This window comes from Cydia amplana, chromosome 7 (assembly GCF_948474715.1).
Source record: "Cydia amplana chromosome 7, ilCydAmpl1.1, whole genome shotgun sequence".
Classification (NCBI taxonomy): domain Eukaryota; kingdom Metazoa; phylum Arthropoda; class Insecta; order Lepidoptera; family Tortricidae; genus Cydia; species Cydia amplana.
Genome location: NC_086075.1, coordinates 5,158,372 through 5,177,250, shown reverse-complemented (window position 1 = coordinate 5,177,250; position 18,879 = coordinate 5,158,372). Strand labels below are relative to the sequence as shown.

Below are 18,879 nucleotides of genomic sequence, written 5' to 3'. Positions count from 1 at the left end.
TTTACCGTGTTGGTGGATGCCAATAGGTCGACCAACCAGTCGGTCAGAGGCCCTCCCTCCCTCTATCTGTCCTCCCCCGTCCGTCTGCCTCTCAGCCTGCTCTCTCCCTCCCCCCGAGCCTCCCCACTGCGCTAACGACAGCCGTCCAATCCAGTCAGTCAGTGTTTGGCCGCCCGGCCGTTTGTACGTCTCCAAAATTCTACCACGGACTTTTTACGTCACAGTTTATTTTGTCCTCAATTTAAACTAACCTTAGCCAAGTACGTACGTTTATCATTCCGTTAACAGCATTCATGTATATTTACATAATCGTGAATTTAAAGATGTAGATGAAAAATCATATAACTCAACTACCGCTTTGTCTTGTTACAGGTACCTGCCTACTTGGAACTGGGCTGGGTGTGAACTCAGATACGGTGTGTGAAGTTTATGTAATCGTTTTCTTCTAATATAGAAGAAACCTAAGTGGAATTTGTGTGTGGAACATCAAACAACATTTTGGCTTTGCAGTGGATTTGTGTTTAGTATATAAAGTGAAGTGTGCGGAGCAATTAATGCCCGATTGTTATGCTCTTTAAACAAGTGATTAGTGTTATTACTCGTACATTATTGGATTGTTATCTGTTTGCTTGGACTTCTAGCAGCTCAATGGCCGCTGTAAGTATTTTAATATTTTTTTATCAGCTTCGTTACCATTTGTGACTTATTATGAGTTTAAAATTTGGGACATATCTAGTCGAATAAGTATATTTAATATAATTGTGAAGATTTAACGGCGTTTCGTCTTTCACGACAATCGCGACCTATTTAAAGCATAATCTTCAGAATATACCACTTCCGACGGCTCTATGTTAAGTTAACCTCGTTTTTCGTCTTTTTTACTACGATAACTGCAACAAAATATTTAAAATTTCCTTTATATGTAAGAAAAAAGAAGATTACCATATTCTTGAATAGGTTTGGTTGGGCTAACACTTCCGAAAAAAATGTACCCTAATGAAGTTTCAAGCAACAAAAACTTGTGAATCCAAAATCACAATCACATGTGCAGTTGCGTGAATATTCCGCGAATTCCCACGCGCTCGGGCAAAAATGCTTTGTTATTTGAGGCTATTTACTAAACCAAATCACTCATTGTGAACTAGTAAGGTTGTAAAGCTAACTAGAGTAATGAAACAATTGCAAAGGTGCTGTTGGTAATGTTGGTATACGGGCGCCATCTTCTCGCGATCGGCTGACGCGCGCGACGACCTCGTGTACAAGTTCACTAAATTTAGATCGCCAGTGACAATGTTGATAACTTGCGTGCGTTTTAAATATCGGAACATCGATTTTCGGACAATCTAAAGTAGATCGTAGTGAAAAATAAAAAATAAAACGCCTTTTCGCTGAAAGTTATAGACAACTTAATAAAACAGTAATATACAGAACGCTCAAGCTGATGAGATCTTTTGGTATTTGAAGCTCCGACATCCATTAGGAAAAGCACAGACAAATAAAAAAAGGAATATAAGTTTCAAAACAGACTATAGCCGCGAAGAGACTTCTACAGGTGATTACTTTACGCGGTAGTAAAGCCACTTTGCAAAAATGAAGATAATTACATTATGAGCAAATTATATGATGAAGAAGATATAAAAATAAAATATCGCTAATATTAAATAAAACCATTCGGGAGTGTTTCGTGTTTTTCCGATCATCAAATATCTCAAGCAATACTTTACACCGATTTCGCTAGTAGATAGATACGTGATGATCGCAGTCTAGCTTTTCGAGAGCTCGAATAAGTAAGTATGCTTGTAAGTATAGAATAGACGAAGTGGGTCAAGGCGCGAGCGGCTGCGTTTCCTACTAGCTCAGTCCGCCGCGGTGCTATGAGGAAGACACTCGTTATGCGCCTCTATCTGACTTAATGAAATAACTTAAATTTGTTGAAATAGACTGCCTGTTCCAATTAGTTGCCAGGAGAAGCGGAGATCGAGATTTCTGAATGCGTTTGTAAATATCTCAATGATGTGAAAGAAAAATTAAGGCCGTGCATCGAAAAATAACAGGATCTTAGAAACGTGGCAGTGGCTAGCCCCGGAAACAAACAGTAGTGATTTTCGGATATATGTTTCTTGACTATATGATAAGTGATTTCGTAGTAGTCGAAACACGAATGCTTAAAATTTTCTCGATAGAAAATAAATCCAAACTTACGTGTTCATTTTTCGGTTTTAGCTTCGTGCAACTAGAAAACACATCCATATCCAGCACAATCCACCTTACAGCAAAGGTTTTCATCTCGTCTTAACTTTCAAAGAACTAAATATTAACTTATTATCCTTTACCGATGGATTTATTATCGATTTTTGATTTTATGAATTCAACTGCAAACGCCCATTTTACGCAGTACGGTTTCTCTTTCTGTCATGCGTCAAAGTCATAAATGCATCCTTTATGCCAGTAATGTTAGATGGCCGTCGTGCCTCAAAGAGGTAAGACCTATGTCACTTCGCGCAGCGCTCCGAATTACGTAAAATTTTAATATCCAATAAACGTTGAGTCGTAACTCCATTGAGTAGTAACGGAATCGGAGGTAAACCTATGATGGTGCCTTCTTACAGGCCTATACGTTACGCATGTGTGCGTGTTTGCTTAGCTACGTCATGCTACTCGTACGTCGAAATCTATACTCTTTGTCAGTTACAACGGGTTAGGAAATTTCGACAGATATTGAAATGTATCGGTAGCTGTTTGGTATTTAGCCATCAGAATCTAACCGTAACTTTTTGCTTTATTTTTGTTTGAAAATAAAATATCTATAAGAATATATTTTTTGCTTTTTTCTATTGTGATGATAAAAATAAATCTAGTATGTTTCATGCTCAAATAATTTAAAATAATTGAATAAATATTAAAAACTAATTGATATTATTCGTTTTAATTATTATATTATTAAGTTTGTTTGAATAAAATATTTTATTTCAATAATACGAAAAGTTATTATATTTAAGTACCACTAAAAAAGGTCCCTACTTACAAAAACTCACTTGTACGGGCCGGGGTTCGAACCCGTGACCTCCGGTTTGAAAGTCGCACGCCACTACAATTTCACATAAGTAATTTACAATGACATGATACCGTGGAAAAAGTGAATATTACAATGTACTGTGTTACTATCATTTTATAGTTTATTTTGGCTTGACAAGGAGAAATGAGAAAAACGTGCAGAGCGAGAGGATTAAATCTCTCTGTCCCTTTCTTAAAGTAGCCAATCCTAATTATGACATCTGTTTTGATATTAATTCTTTGAACATAATTTGTCGATGTTCTTTTTTATATCATCGAGAAAGATTTTTATTAAAAAAATGTGTTGAATTTATATGTTTTATTTATGTTTTTTTGGCATAAATTTCATTACTTTTGACAAATTTTGATTGTGATGACAAACGATTTGATGTGATGTGTGAAACGAACCATGTGATCAACGATTTATCTAATAAAACTTCATTTAGTCGAAAAAAATAGTTGTCTACTACCGGGTGGAAAAAAATTATGGGCCCTGGAGGGAAAGTGCCTTAAACCTTAAGTTTGCTCATTTTACTTAAATTAAACATTATTGTTTTTTAAAGAAACAACTGCATTCAAAGATTTTTGAAGTGAAAACTTCTTTAGCGGCGCTAGGCACTTTTTGAGGTGGGGAAAAAATGATAAACTCGAGACAGCGTAAGGCGATCATATGACCGTAAGGTTTAGATGGCATTTAAATCAATAAAGAAAAACTCAATGACATTACATGAAAAAGGTTATAATCTTGTACGGGCTGAAATACGAGGATCTCACAGTATTATAACTTTATATCACTCAAATATAATTCAATAAAGCTACATCTTGATGAAATCGCTAATAAAAGTGAACTCTAGTACTGGTGAATAAAACTCAAAATATCATGACCAAATATATTTAGATGCGAGGTCTGCAAGGTAACTTTACAATTTCTATTCGAATTTTAAACAATTAACGCTATAAATTTGAATTTCGAATTTTAAACAAGCTCACTGACCAGCAATTTCGGAACCAAAAGTTTTCAATAGAAAGGAGGATGGGTCAATTATACATAGTACTGCAGACTTTTGGACTAGTCATTGAGTTTTCACTTCTGTCGGCACTCCCGGAATGCAACACGTTGTTTTTTTTTTAAATTCGCTTAGTCGCGCCCGGGAATCGAACCTACTTTTTCCACACTGTATAAAAGAACACAAATGCTTTTCTTCTGGTAACTTAAATGTTCTATCTATCTTGGTGATATGTCAATGCAATCAAATAATCTGAAAAAATAATAATAACCCAATTTATGAATTCCGTTCCTTTAGAAAAAGGCGAAATATACGTACAATTTTTAGGGATATCGTACTTTTCCCAGAGACAAATTTAGTTGGCTAAGACACATTTTCACTGATTTGGGGTCTGTACTAAAAATCTAACATAATATGATAAGGACTTAATCGTTTTAAGCTCAAGAGTGAGTTTTCCTAAAGCTTTCTCTAAAAATTATGTCTTTATTAACGTTAGGAGTGCACTGCAGCATGTCAAATGTATGCCAAAATGTCAAGGGAGAGAACAATAAATTAAGTTTAAATTCCACTTCCACTCATCAGCAAAGTGATATAAGTATATCAGCAGTTTAAAGTTATTTTATATTACAAAATTAGCGCATCAAAAAAATCAAAGTGCATAGAAAAAAAGTCTCCTGAGTCATAATAAAATTGATGTCTCTTGGGTCACCAGAAAAGTCACCAGGGAGAACGATGACCCAAATCACATTTAAAAGAAAATGTAAATTTTGTGTACTACCTACGAACATTTTTCAAAAAACTATGTTTTTATAACATATTAGACCCAGGATAGATCTAATACCTCTTTTCGTACCCCGGATAAAATGGTCGGCGACTAAAAAAGTAACTGAAACGTTACGTTATTAGGTTCACGATGCCGCGTTGTACCCTTGCCTTCGTTGCGATATGTTTGGTAAGTCAGGAGACTTAAAAAATGAGCCATGATTTTGGGACATATTAACAAAAATTTTTTTGAATATATATTAATTTTAGCGGACTTTAATAATTTACCAGTTAAATTAGATGTAAATACCTTTTTAGTTAATCGTTAATATGATATATTAGTAGCAGTAAAATACTTTATTGTACAAAAAGACACATAAAACATGAAAAAACACACATCCTTCGTATATGGTAGAATATATTTTTCACACTTATAAGTAAAAACCAAAACCGATACGCGATTGGGATACGCTCTTTTTGTATGGGATAAAAAAAAATTCTCCTGGGTCACCAAGAAAAATCGACATATTAAAATAATTCAGTTCGTTTTTAAGTTCTAGTCAGATTGACTTTTTGGTTATTTGAGATAAATTACAATAACGCTTACATTTGAAAAACATGATTTTCTATTTTGTTGCGATCGACCCTGGTAATAAAAATACGGCGAATTTGAACTTTTGTTTTTTTGTCGTTGTAAAATGTATTAAAAAATAATATAGGCACCCCTGACAATTGAAATTCAAAATTATCCTGAAAAAGCGGCCAAGTGCGAGTCGGACTCGCCCATGAAGGGTTCCGTATTTAGGGGATTTATGACGTATTAAAAAAAAACTACTTACTAGATCTTGTTCAAACCAATTTTCGGTGGAAGTTTGCATGGTAATGTACATCATATATATTTTTTTAGTTTTATCATTCTCTTATTTTAGAAGTTACAGGGGGGGGGGGGGACACACATTTTACCAATTTGGAAGTGTCTCTCGCGCAAACTATTCAGTTTAGAAAAAAATGATGTTAGAAACCTCAATATCATTTTTGAAGACCTATCCATAGATACCCCACACGTATGGGTTTGATGAAAAAAAATTTTTTGAGTTTCATTTGTTCTAAGTATGGGGAACCCCCAAAAAAAAATTTTTTTTTTCTATTGTTGTGTGAAAATATAATGCGGTTCACAGAATACATCTACTTACCAAGTTTCAACAGTACAGTTCTTATAGTTTCGGAAAAAAGTGGCTGTGACATACGGATGGACAGACGGACAGACAGACAGACAGACAGACATGACGAATCTATAAGGGTTCCGTTTTTTGCCATTTGGCTACGGAACCCTAAAAATGAGTGTTTCAAAAAGGCACCCTGTATTCCTTACATACCTAAATAATCTCTTATTCAATAAAACATATAATTACTAAACACTGTGATTTATTTCAAATAAATGCAAATCGATCGGATAAAAGATATTAATACCTACCTATACAACAATGAATACGAGTACAGTCAGCTGCAATAATATGTTACACACCGAAGGCCGTTTTGCGGTAGATCATGTTAGATCTTATTTGTAGAGCCATAAGAGCGTGTCACATATTTTTGCGGCCGTCGAAGAGTAACATATTATTGCAGGTGACTGTACCTATGAAAAATTCGAGGGTTAAAAAGCATTACAACCAAAGCATTTATAATAATAACGACTATGGACGCCTGCAACCCCAGGGGTATTGTAACCCCATAACAATAAGGTTGAAATTTACATTTAGTGACCGCAAAGTCAGGTGAGCGTAATCAAGTAAATCTGTTTTCATCATATTTTATCAAAAATAATCTCTTTTCTGTTCTTGTGCAATAGCACACATGATAAGAAAATATTCTTATTATCAATACTCTTAACTTATATGCTATATACGCTGCTGCTTCTATGCTGTTAACATCTTCCAAAACAACAATAAATATGCAGGTTTATGAATTAATTATTTTATTGTTTGCTATTATGAACAAGTAACAACGCCATCTGTTTCAATTTTTTCCGAATTTAAGTTTCTGGCCGACCGCAGCGACCGCGTATAATGGTAGTTAACTTCTGTAACGTTAGATGGTGCTAAAAGGTAACACAAACTTCACGTGCGGCGCGAAGCGTTTCCATGTGTGCGTGTTAGCGGGGAGGGAAGAACTAGCGGGCGTGGTTTACGAAGCGCCAGACGCGGCTGCAGTAGGCCCTTAATAAAACAGAGCGGCACGCGGCATATCATATAATACCTAAACGCTTCGTATAACCATATAAATATAACCTAACAGAATAAACATGCAAAGAACACTTCAGAGTAACGGAGAATGCAATGAGCTGGTTATTCAAGTTTCGAAGAATTCATCGTTTTCTTACGAGAACGTGCAAATAAATTTTACGCTTACAATCTGTACTTTTTATCAACTTTATTGTTAAAGACAATAATATGTAAAAGGTTTCTGTACTGTGCGAATACACCTCATTAAAAAATAGCAAACCTGTGTTAAGTTGTCTCTTTCTAACTAACATACAATAATCAAGGGCTTGAGATTTTTATGAATATCGCCATGGAGTTGGTTGTATGTAATACCGAAATAATAGCATTACCTATTTATAGATATTAAACAAAGACTTTTTATATGCAGGAGTATTGAAATTAATTGTGGCACCTACAGATTTCTAGTTTACAATTGCTGATACAAGTTCTTCTGAATGTGGGTCGTACGATTATCTATTTCTATTTAGGTCAAGGATTTTGTTGATAAACGTAATCATGATTGTCATTCGAATACAATTTGGACCGTGCTTCAATAACGTAATTGACGAGCTTCTTGATTTATTTACTCTTGCTAGAAGTTCTGAAATTGAGTCAATAGAGTGTGTGTTGTAAACAAAGAAAGCAAACGCACAAGATAGCAGTTCGCGCTAGATGTTGCCGGTTATGTGCCTGCACCGACCCACTAAGATACTGGGTGGTATCTCTATAACAGTTACGATAAAGACGAACCACTTTCTCTAGCACGCTCTAATTTCACAATTACAAGTACTTGCAAATCATGTGAATTGATAGATTTGACGCCGATAAATGTTACGAATGTTCTGTGACTTTTGCAACTTTCTAACTCTAGTCAAGTTATTTATAAACAACCGCTTTGCTCTGACCTTTTAGTGGGCTACATTAACGTATTTGTTATTGGCAACAGATTCAGTGGCGGCAGTACCGGCCCACCGTCTTCCTACATTTTATCGTGTGTCCACTAACATGAAACTTCGCAGTTCGCGAAATGTAAAGTCGGTCATGATGATCAGAAGTGGGATCATCGAATGTAACATTGACTTTCACATTAGTGTGGTGGGTCTGATGTAACGCCGTGGCCGCGCGCGCGCCGGGGAACGATTAGGTAAACGTTGCGCGCGCCGCTTTCACCCCACTTTCACCTCTATTTCCGCATTACTCTGCACATTGGTGCACATTTATCTATCTATAATTGCCATTAAATCGACTCATTACTAGAAATAAAAGTACAGTACGCAGCGTGTCTTTTATTACATGTATGACTTTATGTGCGTACAGTTATTGAAGTGAGATATTGCCGAGCTAGTGAATATTACGAATTACGAAGTATATTATGAGATCTTTGAAGTCACATAAACTGAGTAATGTTACGACAGTTTGAGATTCACAAACGATCAATTCTTAGAATCAGGAATCAGGTCCGTTTTGTTGACGAAGCCACATGAATCACATATTTTTTGTCGTCAGATCAGAACTGAGACGATGTAGAAAGACACGTTGATTCCGATAAGATTAAATTCCAGGTAAGATTTTTTTAGTTAGCATGTCGTATGGTCTAATATTTGAAATAGGTAGGTACATAATCGAATTGGAATTTCTAAGAAGAATTGATACGGTCTGTTTGTTGATTGATTAGTTTAATATGAGTTATCGTACTTATCGCATCGATTCGTAAATATCCGTCGAGAGAGCGGCCGGGCTGTGACAATGGCCTGGTGACCCACAAAATGAGTGTTTTGCCGGTTCACCCACTTCGCATGCACAAATTCGTCTGTATCTTGTGTTACGCGTTGCATGTGATCATCAACCTAGTTACACTTGCAGTTACGTCTTCAATGTAAGTAATAAAAGCGCTCTATTAGCGAGTTGTGTCTGTGATGTTACATCATCACTTAAGAGTTTTGAAATTGTGTATTATACGATTTTACTGACGCTTATAATGTTTGTAACATGATCACTTAGTAGGTTACTGTTTATAGAATTTTGTTTCGTATTTATTTTCCGTAATTAGTAGGACTAACCTAATCTAATGATTTGACGATGAAGTTTTTAAGTCCTAGACGGATTTTACGGTTTCAGAAAAAAAAACACGTACCGAGTTATTTAACGGAACGATATCGCTCTTTAACAATTTACAAAACTTGTTTCTCCTATAACCGTTAACTTCTGTTAAACAAACCTAACGGCTTCTAAACAATAACCTCAAAAACCTATAAAGTTTCACGGGCGAAAAAGTTTTTCCGTAACAAAAACATTTACGAAGGTTTTTCCTTCACCGTTTTCCTTCCTGCATCCGTAATGGTTGTTATGATGGGAAATATGTTAGATGTATACAAAACACGGCCAGCACCGGCGCCGCGCGATTTGCACAACGCCTGCAGCTATTGACCCACTGACACAGAAACTGCTGGCGAAGGATAACGGGTCGGTTGCATGCGACATCGACACGAGTTTCAACTCTTCGTGCAACACTACTATGGTTTTGGAAAAACGCTCTAGTAATAACAAAGATTTTAGTGTTGGTAAATACAGCTAAATTGCGTGGGAAATTAAGTATAGCTCAATCCCTCTCGTGCACCATACATACCTGGTGACCAGGTGTTTAGATTGAACTTTGATCTACAATATTTAATAGATTAGGTATGAACCACCCAGTTCTTTATGTATTTTATAGAAGGTACAAATCCATCCCCATACCGGTCCCGAAATCAAACTTTTTGTTATAATTAATGGCATTTCATCTTTAAGGAGGAAGAGGTTGTCTTGTTATCCTAGCTTCCTGTTCAACAAAAGAGCAGCTATTTTCATTCCTTGGTTATAAACTTTACACCCTAGATTAGACTATTAAATCGTAACTATAACGATACTACGTTTGAAATGCGCATTTAGATCTATGGTACGAATTCTCAGATATTTAAATTGCATCTACTCGTATTTATAATAAAACAAAAGGGTATTTAAATTCTCAAGTAAACGTTGGAATGATTCCAAATGGATATACTCTAGTTGTCACAAGTCTTTAAATAGATCGAGAAGGTATTTCATCGCATTTTATTTGCATACTAACAGCTGCTGTAACCTGCATTGGTGCATCGGGATGTCATTAGTAAAATGGGAAAAACGATAGTGACAGACGACAGAGGGGATTCCATTAGTGTAGATTAATACAATGGAATAACTAAGTACAAAATGTCGATGAAGAACTAACGAGGCTACGACATAGAGAGGACCAAAGTTTGGCTCTAGTCTCGTATCTGTATTTTGAATCGTATGACGCCGTAGGCCCGATGTGAGCTTCTCAAGACACTTAGAAACCACCAAAGAAAAACATACCATATTTGGATCGCAGAATTGAAGTCAGATCAAACCATTAGCCTATTGGAGCAAATTATGTGAACACAAAGGCAGGCTCAACGTGGAATCGGATCGAGATGATTGCGAAAGTTATTTACTATGGAAGATGGTAACGGGGGTCATACCAAGAAACTGTTCTGATAAATAACAACTTGTATTTGATTTGATCAAGTGCCCTAAACAAACATCAAAGTAAATAGGCCAATGCCCATGATTGAACTAACAGCAATAATTCAATCTATCAACGTCCTTCCATCACTGAAAGTCGGTTTAGTCCGATTGCGACATTCAGCATTCCAAATACATACAGACAAAATATACAGACAGAGGGCGCTGCTGTCAACAACATTCAAATTGAAACAGCTGTGTTATTTTTAATTTATTTTAAATATAGATAGTTATTATTTTCCAATATATAGTAGATTTCTATATTAAGTGTAAATAAACGCAACTAGTTTATCAAGACCACAAGAAAATATGGCACCTACGAAGGGAAAAACTGTATCAAATGCGGTGGCGGCGGTTGACAGGTTGGTGGAGACAGTTTCGAATTTGAAAACCGAAATCAGTGAGATGAAAGGGGAAATAAAAAGTTGTCATGAGATTATACGCGAACAACAGAAACTACTTACAAGTCAAACAAGTGTTATCCAGATGGTTTTTCGAGCGATCACCAGTAACAACGGACATGCACCACTTCACAATCACTCACTGCTAAATTTCTCACTAAATGAGTCTGGTCCAGAGGGTATAGTTCACATAGAATCTCCCACTGATGATACACCTGTTACCACTGCACCACCCTCACCCCCTGTACACTCTGCGCCAGCCCCAGCACTGCCTGCTCAACTAGAGCCCGTGACTGAGCAGCGGCGTCGCCGTAAGCGAGGGAACCCTGCTGGCACTGACAAATGTCTTCAACCTGCGGTTGCAGCTGATACACCCTCCGTCCCACCTCCCCAACAAAAAGTGAATTCAGTTCCATCTTCATCGCCAGAAGTGGCTGACACGAACACTCCGATAACCCAGTCGTCACGTTCATCGGGTCTCCGTGCTGCTGCTCCTCGTATCGTCAGTCTACACGTGTTCAATCTAAGCGACGACACCACTGCAGATGACGTCATCCACCATGTCCAGACTGAAATGAATATTTCATCCCCTGTATGTGAACAGCTTGTTGTAACTCGAGGTTCTTACACTTCATTTCGCTTGGACGTGCCTGCTAACAAGTTGAGAATTGCGAAAAACCCTCAAAATTGGCCAGCCGGAGCAGAAGTTCGATTATTTAACACTGCACTGTCGCGATCAAAAAACTCCAAAGAACGAGTCACCGGGACGGCACCGAAATAATAAATAAGTTTATAATTATACATCAAAATGTACGATCTATTTGTGGCAAAACATCATTACTAGACTTATTATGTAACACTGAAAAACCACACGTTCTAGGATTAACCGAAACATGGTGTAAAAAATCGGAAATAGAAAGAGTAAGGTTATGTGACTACTCGCTAGCTAATTATTACTGTCGTTCGCGCATTGCCCACGGCGGCTGCGCCTTATATGTATATGAGGGTATACAATATAAACAACGTAATGATTTGATTCGTTTTGCTGTTGAATATCACTTCGAGTTCACAGCTATAGAAATTGTAACTTATAATTTGATTATTATTGTATTGTATAGAACCGGAAATGGCGATTTTGACATTTATTTAACGAATTTGGAATTATTATTAGATAAGATAACTGACGAAAACAAAAAAATTCTTATAATAGGCGATCAGAATGTTGACTACCTATCGGATAATAGTTTGAAACGACGTGTTGATGACGTCATAAATAGTTTCGAATGTTTTAACACAGTCCACTTCCCAACTCGCGTGAGCGCTGAATCAGCGTCGTCCATTGACTGCGGTATAGCCAACCGAGTTCGAGATAGCCTTACCGTGGCGCCAGTGGACACGGTTATCAGTGATCACAACGCGCAACGTTTTGAGATCTCAATATTAAAGGAGCAAAGTAAACCTGACCTCCCCGAAAGACGTTTGTTTAATAATGACCGCATTCATTCATTTTATTATGACATTTTAAATTGTAATTTTAATTTTATTTATAACAATGAAATTGACATAGAAATTAAATTCATAAAATTATTTACAATATTATCACACTATATGGATATCCATTTTCCTATCAAAAAATTAAGATTAAGAAAAAAGTCTAAAATATCATGGATGACTGATGAATTGTCTCAATACTTACAAAAATACAATGACTTTCAAGAAATGAGGTTACAATACCCTAATAATACAGTGATAACAGATTGTATTTCTCACTACGCAAATCTTGTGAAAATTTCAACATTGCAAGCTCGAAGAACACATATAGAAAAACGGTTAGCAGAGAGTAGAAATCCATCCAAAGAGATTTGGAAGGTCATTAATGAGGAGGCCGGCACAAAAAGTAGGTCACATATAATCTGTGTAAAAAATCCGTTAACTAACACTAACGTCTCAAAAAAAGAAGCAGCTAATACGCTCAATGAACACTTTTTAACTGTTGCGTCAAAGTATATGGTTCAAAGTGACGAGATGTCATCTACCCGCTTCTTGAGCAATCACCTTAGTAACACCAAAATACCAAATTTCGCCCTCCCCGTCGTAACGCGCGAGCTCTTAGACAAGGTGGTACAGTCATTGTTAAAAACGCGTGCAACTGTTGATACATATGATATATCATTAAACATACTTTTATGTATCTGGCCAGTAATAGCTGATATATTATTAGCCCTTATTAACAATATGTTTGAGGTAGGTGCATATCCTCAGGTGTTGAAGAACACAAGAATATGTCCCGTATTTAAGGGGAAGGGTGATACCGATGATGTCAACAACTATAGACCGATCGCAATTGTACCAACCATCTCTAAATTGGTGGAGTCAATAATTTCATCTAGTCTAATGGACTACTTAGAATCGAATGGACTATTAACGAAGAACCAGTATGCCTACAGAAAGAAAATGTCCACCACCTCGGCAGCCATTAATATATTTGACCAAATTGTCACTGGCTTAGATGAAAAACAAAAGATGGCTGGTATATTTTGCGATCTGTCTAAGGCGTTCGACGTTATTAATCATAAACTACTTTTAACCAAATTATACCGTTATGGAATCACTAATAACACCTACAATTTAATAAAATCTTTTTTAACCAACAGAATACAAGCTGTCAAGTTAAATGCAAGTGGTAAACGATACGATTCTGACGTTGGAACTGCTGATATTGGTATCCCTCAAGGCTCATCACTCGGCAACACCTTATTTCTGCTTTTCGTTAATGACCTTCCAACTGCCATTACGACAGGCCTACCGGTGCTGTTTGCAGATGATACCACAGTTATTGCTAGTGCTCAGACATACGAAGAACTCATTGTAAGGGTGAATGAGACGTGTGTGCAGCTGCAGCAGTGGTTCTCTGCAAATGGGTTACTCTTGAACATAACTAAGTCTAACATTATGCTTTTCTCGGGACGTCATGTTGAAGTACCTCCTTGTTTTGCAAATACACCAATGACAATGTGTGACGAAAACCGGTTTCTGGGGTTCATGATAGATTCCAACTTGAACTGGAAATGTCACGTGGATAAACTCTGCGCCAGATTGAGTGGTGCCGTTTTTGCACTGCGAAAACTAAAACCCCTTATATCCCAGGACGCCTTAAGATCTGTATACTATGCACATTTCCACTCATTAATATCGTACGGTACAATAATATGGGGAAACTCGACAGATGCAAAACGAGTTTTAATTATCCAAAAACGCGCGCTACGCATTTTGGCGGGAGTGAATACTAGATACTCGTGTAGGGATCTGTTCGTAGAATATCGCATTATGACGCACTTTTCCTTATATCTTTTTGAAATCATAATGTACGTAAGAAATAATATATCCGAATTCAAACGAGTTCATGTTGAGGGTATAAACGTCCGTTCCACGGGACGGCTAAGAACGGTTCCTCGCCGTATGGCCCTGGCTCAGAAAAACCCACGTGTCATAGGACCTACCTATTATGAACGACTTCCGGCCGTTATAAGAAGTGAACTGTGTGATCAAGCATTTAAACGCCGATTAAGAGATTTTTTGTTGGATAAACCGTTGTACTCTGTTAGCGAATTTATGAATGATGTATAGATTTTGACGATCCGCCACAGGAGATACTATCTTGACATTATTTTAAAATCTTATCATTCTGTAATTATTTTATTTTTAATTTAATATTTTATTGATTATATTCTGGTGACATCCTTGTTTTGACGATCATAATATGAATTCTTGTAGATTGACATGCCTGCAATTTATAATGTAATCTGTATTATGAAATAAATAAATCTATCTATCTATCTATCAAATTTCAAAGTTCAAATCAAACTCAGCGCTATAAACATCGAAGAAAACCTTATATGATTTCAAACGAAATTACGGATATAGGACAAGTTTAGTGACATTGATATTGTCAGTGTCACTGCCAGTTTGTCGGTTGAGTTAGGTTAGGTCTGGGTCAGAAGCAGACTACAAGCTGCACTGGGTAAGCATAGGAATGCAGGCCTAGTCTTGTTAGTCAGGCCTCAGATGAGTCTTAAACTCTTAAAGCGCGCTGTTGTTTTATGCGATAAACGCAGCGTTAATGAAAAATTACAATGCGATTACCGCTACGTTTACAGCGTAAAACAATATAGTGTCATTAGATTATCTAATGTATAAAATGTCATTTTTTCGTCCATTCCGTTGATCGCATAATGTGTTCAACGCTGTGTTTGTCGCATAAAACAACCGCGCGCTTTAGTGTTAATAACCTGTTGTGGCTTCAAGACGGAAAGCCTGCAGTTGAACAAGGCTGAGTACGGAACCACAGAATTTGGCAACAAAACAGTTCCGGTCGTGAGTAGGATTTAACATAATCTTTTAAACTTTCGGGAATTATGCGGATTTTGTGAGGAAACTTGTAATTCGCTTTGTAAATACGTGAGAAAGTATGTTTTTGTACCTAGAGTTTGTACGTAATCTGTTATATAATTTATTCAAAAAACACGTATTTCATGATTACATTCGTATAAATCAGACTTAAGAATAGCGATGGTTTACATGTGCCTAAACTAGGATTTCCTGTGTTTCAAGCGAGACAGTTTCTGAAATAAACAGGCAAAAGAAAAGGTTTCTGAAGCTTCCTTCTACATATTCAACCCTTTGGTTGCGTAAGTGGATGGAATATTTACTTAATATTTAATCGTAGGCATCTTTTAAAACCTTTATCCTTTATTAAACTTCTTACTCTTCCTTTTTTTGAGTCGGATAGAAACAGCACTACATTAATGATGCCCTTGATACAATTGTGAATAGTATTCCAAGAACGCACAGTGCGAAATGTAATGTACCGATTATATTAGCGATAAACGGGAAGTAAACGTTAACTGAAACAACAGTTTGCCGATAAGTCGGTCGCGAACAACAAACAAAACTAATAATAGATGGCGTTGGCAATATGGAACGCGAAATGTGGGCCACAGCCGCTCTGGCGCATCATACCTACGAGCTTTTAAAACATCGTAACTTCTCAGCAATTCGCAGAAATTGTCTTTTATTTACTCATTCATGACAGTCAAAAAATGCTTATTTGTATATTTTTCTTGATTTATCTCGACTGTCTTGTCTGTCAATGATAGGAATAAAGATATCACGACCCATTTACTGAATTATTTATGGCCGAATCTACGAATAGAATTACATAGCGGGAGTCCGTTCACCAACTACCTACGTCTCATATAGGCTCAGAGGGGCTACCGCGAACCACGTTCGACGTGTTGCCTCTCTGTCGCACTTCTAAATTCGTACGTAAGTGTGACAGAAAGGCAACACGTCGAACGTGGTTCACGGTAGGCCTTCAGGACACACTATCTTCACTAGAGCGGTCGGAGAAATATAATTTTATTGCTGAAATAGGACACCAACCTTATCCATTCCCTAAATGAATTATTTGTGTTGATCCATTGCTTGGAAGATCTGCCTAATAGGTTTGTTTGACTTATTATTGTAACTTTCCCTCATTTTAGCGCCAATTTAGAAGGAAAACAATTAATGTACCCTCTTTTATGGTAATGGTTGTCTGAACGAGGGTATTGTTATTCGTGTTCCCCCAAACTCAGGACGAGTTGCATCTAGATGCAACGATGGTTGGCAGACAGATCGTTGGTAAACGCCTCGGTTCTTACCAAGGCCTGTTCACTTCCTAAGAAAGTTATGTCCCCTTATAATTACGCATGTGCGCCTGAAGCTTCTATGTGCTTTGACCTCAGAGAAAAAGTGCCAGTAATAAAAATAAAAACATTTTGCTGCAGCAACATTGCTCCCAACTCTGATTTAAATTTTCACGAATTTTATACATTATTAATCATAAAATGGGACTTAAAACACTAAAAACTTAATTACACGCGATTAAGTCCTGTTTTATAATGAATATTTGCTTCCAACTGTCTTTATCAAAGTTCATAAAATATATGGAGGGTAGAAGTACGTCTACCCACCATAATAAAAATATATATTTGTCAATGACTGTCCAACTGCTGTGGTTAAACTTAATAACGAAAATTTTATTTAATATATCGTTAAATAATAAATACAACGTAGCGATACTACCACTTAGACTCTAAATCTGTACCTACATGGATTACAGCAATGCACATAGAAAATGTGCTAAATGCGGAGCAACGGCTGTTGAAGATACATACATATTTGAGTGAAATTCACAGCTTTAGTAGATTCAGAAGGAACCGCGTCATAACGCACCTGGAAAGCGTATTAACCGTGAAGAAATTTATGAATACAAGTTGGAAATCTGTGTAAAACGCCGTGTGTAAAGTTTAGTGTATCTGTGTGTGTGTAAAGTGGGTTTACATTGCAAATATACGACAAATAGTGTAATAGGTAGGCATGCCTAAAGTTATTTGTATTATACTGAAAACTTTGTGAATGTGCTATATTAACGTCTATATTTTTATTAAGTTGTCAGGGTTTAGTTTTCCGTGTATATTTCTATATGTAAAACGTGTTTTAATAAATAATACAATGTTATAAACATAAATATTCCTTTTATTTAAATAAATTGATAATACCACAAACAAGGGGTAATAAATAGCAGCCTGTCCTTGAGGTACTTATTTGCATCTTTCATATATGAAACATCAACAGAATTACTACCTAGCTACCAATTACCCGCCAGGCTAAACCGGTTGTTAACTTTAGTTACATTGGTACACAACAAGGGCGCCACTAGTATAAACGGAAGGGGACATTTTTTTGTATGGAGTTACCGTTCTTCTCCTAGTGAGTATTATATTCTTTGGTTCTTACGTTATTTCTAGACTCTGGGTAAAATGTAAATCTTTACACGATATGCTTTTTAATTTTTTTTATACAAATATACATACCAAATCGAATCTGTACAACAATCGGTTGTGTATATTCAGCCCATGTTGTTGGAGGCCTTCTTCTGTTACGTGGACGTCATCGTTACCTAAAACATTTCTACCCCATCCTTTTAAGGTGTAAAAGATGCTCATCTCTATAATATACAACATGTTAAATCGTCCATATTTCGTTTCTTTTTTAGACATTAAGGTCCACCGTTAACACTTTATTGAAATGAATTACATTGATTGACAACCCTGGTTGCATTGCACTAGGTATAATTATACATATTTTGTATTAGTGCGATCCAATGCCTTTTACGAGTTTTACGTGAATGGTCTTCGATGTTGTAGTTACATTATTTTATTTGTATTTACTCACAGAATATTGACTTTGTAATGACTGACTTTGGATAAACTAAGCTAAGTTATAGCTTTGTTAGGTACTAAAGTTTCAGCCAGGTTGCACTAGCTGTGCTGTGGTGTGGTCACGGAAGACTGATGAGTGATGTCCCAGCAAAATGTAAATGGACATATTTTTAAACAACACTAAACTACCCGATATTAATTCATATGTTATGTATGGTAACCTGTTTACACCTTAATATTATGCATAAGCACAATATATTTATTACTTAAGTAACACAGTCACGAAAGCACCTCTAGACTAGAGTAAACATCACAGAGGTCTGGTGTGTAAACAAAAATAATAATAAATTCGAATTAGTTCGTTAACACGTACGTAAGCTAATGTCAATAACGTAAAATCGTAAAAACGAATATCGCTCGAACAAGGATTAAAACATTTACCAAAGTAATGAAGTAAAATATTCAAAAAGCAAGCTACCACGTATCGAACATTTATGATAATTACGATAAATTCGCGAACACAGTCGTAAAAGACGATCAATCGAAGGAAGAATAAAAACCAGACGCG

General features: G+C 36.5%; 1 protein-coding gene across 2 annotated transcripts in view; it reads left to right on the top strand.

The window, feature by feature from the left end:
- The first annotated feature begins 182 nt into the window (after positions 1-182).
- The window catches only part of LOC134649367 (uncharacterized), a 32,891-nt gene continuing 14,194 nt past the window's right edge, over positions 183-18,879 (top strand). The window contains exons 1-2 of one of the 2 annotated variants that reach the window (XM_063504086.1): positions 183-260; positions 373-657. The gene's annotated coding sequence lies outside the window, so the exon portion shown is untranslated. Of the gene's footprint in view, positions 265-372; positions 658-18,879 lie in introns of both variants that reach the window. The other variant, XM_063504085.1, reaches the window with a different exon arrangement.